At 44.0% G+C, this 2,813-nt stretch overlaps 1 pseudogene; it reads left to right on the forward strand.

The window, feature by feature from the left end:
• Positions 1–1,217: 1,217 nt before the first annotated feature.
• LOC134370538 (chromatin assembly factor 1 subunit B-like) lies at positions 1,218–2,369 on the forward strand (annotated as a pseudogene).
• The last annotated feature ends 444 nt before the right edge of the window (positions 2,370–2,813 follow it).

Consider the following 2,813-nt stretch of genomic DNA (forward strand, 5'->3'; position numbering starts at 1 on the left):
TGAGAAAGGGAGACTCACTGAAAATCAAAACTGCCATGGACTGTGCTACAGGAGAGGTTAAGGCCCCAGGAGTAGGAAAGAGTCTCAAAATACTTGGGATCCAGGGTCCTGAAAAAAGTTGGGATCGGTAGCAAGGAAATTGACCAGAGATACCTCCCAATAATCATTGTGGTGAAGAATTTCCTTCAGAGGAATATACACGTGGATGTGAAACACTTGACTAATGACAATGTAAGGAGAATGGGTCTTACCCATACCCTACAATGGGAAAGGAGAAAAGGCCTGTGAAGCAGTTCAGCAGAGCAGAGGAGTCTGGCCCCACCATTACTGGATAAAACAAAGTTCACAAGACTCACAGACCCTCTAGAAACCTGGCCTGAATCCCTTCCAAGAGGCACAGGACAAGGCAGAGACAAGCCTCTGTCCCAAGGATGGGTTGATGTGCAGGCCAATCATGGTCCTGCCCTTTCCCTTGAAGTGATTGAGATATTGCTGTCAATTTCATAATTTTCCTGCTTAGGAGAAGATTGCTGAGAAGCTTCAAATGAGTCCACAAGGAGTGGAATTCTTTTTTTTTTCCCCCTTGGGAAAAAATTTCCATGGTGTACTAAGAAGCAGGAGTGAAGGCTGTTTCCTCCCTCCCAGGATATTTCCCACGTGATGACTTTCATCCTCCTGGGTCTTGAAGGGACAAAAAATTCCTCCCTCAGCAGCTTTCTTTTTCTGAAGGCAGGAAAGCTGAAAAATGGTGCAGGGACACAGCAGTACCTCTAAACAGGACATACTTCCATTTATTGTAGTATAAACCATGCATTGCAAACTCTCTACAGCTTTGTTGATGTTTAACTCCTCTCTGCTCTCAGAACAAGACATTTGATGCTGTAACCAAAAAAATAATAAGATGTGAGAATTGTGAAATTTTTTAAAAGTACACGGGTATCCTCCAGGAAGCAAATCATGTCAAAAGTTGCCAACAATGGTCCAGGACAGAAGAGTAGCTCCTATTTCTCTCCTTCCCCAGTAATACTTGACACCTTTGAGGAAACAGCCTTCACTCCTGGTTCTTAGTATATCATGGAAATTTTTTCCCGGGGGGGGGGAAGAATTCCACTCCTTGTGGACCATTTGAAGCTCCTCAGCAATCTTCTTCTAAGCATGAAAATTATGAAATGGACAGAGATATCTCAGTCACTTCCAGGGAAAGGGCAGAACCATGAATGGCCTGCACTTCAACCCATCCTTGGGACAGAGGCTTGTCTCTGCCTTGTCCTGTGCCTCTTGGGAGACAGGCCAGGTCTTTGCTCCTCACACCAGCTGGATATGTGGAATCTGGTGAAAATGTAATGAATACAACTTATGTTTTCTCCAGGAAAAATCATAAAAGGCCCATTGCTCATCTTTCATGTCCTGGAAAAGCAACACTTGCTGTTCACTGATGTCCAGTCCACTTTAAATTCACGCCAGTGGTAGAAACAGCCACACCTGGAGTTGGTGAGTCTGCCCTACTGCCTGTTATTTGCTATGGCTTCAGAGGACTCTTTGCTTCTATATGACACCCAGCAGCCTTTCCCTTTCGGTTACATGTCTAATATACACTGCCACACCCTGAATGATATTTCATGGCCCAACAACAGGGCCTTCCTGGACATTTCATCCATGGATGGCTATTGTTCATTTGTGACATTTGAGAAAGATGAACTTGGAATTCCTTTGAAAGAGAAGCCAGTTTTGAGCATGAGAACTACTGAGACAGCAAAGAGAACCAAGAGTCAAGATGCACCAAGGGTCTTTACTGGCACCCAGACCAGTAGAGGGAAACCCCACCAGCAGAATACAAGAGCCTAGCAGTCCCTGCACAACCCCTCCTCCAGCCAAACATTCCCCAGCAGCAACCAAGGACACTCAGTCACTCCCGGTGTCAAAAACTGCTTGACAGGGCCAACAGAGGAGAAGACTCTGTAACCCAGTAGTCAAAACACAAAAGCCCACCCATCCTGCAGGTTACTCTGAACACATTGTAAGCCTGGAACAAGACAATGCCCCAGAGAATAAACTTAATACCCCTAAAGACAGATAATTCACCAAATTCTGTACCACTCAGCATAATTCCCAACCCGTCCACAGAAGAAATTCAGTCAGAGATGTCTGGAGACCCTCAGGTCAGTCCTCCAGAGTTGAAACAGCTCAGACTCAGTGAAAACAATGGAAGTGCCCAAAGTCTAGACCCTTGATGGGATCTCAGCATCTTGAAGGCCTGCCAGGTCTCAGAGCCCCCCATGAGCAGGGGGAGAGCTGAGGCCGAAGGCAGAGGCCCAAGGCCAGTCGCATCCCACACAGCAGAACAGACATTGTAAATTGATTTGTGTAACAGAGGATACACATGTACTGACTTTTCTCCAGAAATATGTATGCTCTTATATTCAGTATCCATCTTAACTTGGGATATGAACATTTTAATAGACTAAATCTTTTTGATGAGTTTCTGAAACTGGAGCAGTTCAACATTATCTAATGTGAAAATCAATAAATCCTCCCTTGAACTACTCATGAAAGTACAGACACTATATGGGTGGATTCCTTTGAAAGTTAGGATTTGTAACCCCATTTAGGGGTACATTATCTAAATTGGAGTTTGGAATTTGAAGAGAAAATATATCATGGGCATTGTTTGAAAATTTCACAAATGTACTGTGTAAAAATAGGTTTGCTCTTGATGTATGAAGAACTTAAATGAATACATATGCACACTCAGGCACATTGATAATGTCCTTTCACAACCAAACAAAACAAGCTCTTGTGGGATAACTCGCTGT

This window comes from Cynocephalus volans, chromosome 2 (assembly GCF_027409185.1).
Source record: "Cynocephalus volans isolate mCynVol1 chromosome 2, mCynVol1.pri, whole genome shotgun sequence".
Taxonomy (NCBI): domain Eukaryota; kingdom Metazoa; phylum Chordata; class Mammalia; order Dermoptera; family Cynocephalidae; genus Cynocephalus; species Cynocephalus volans.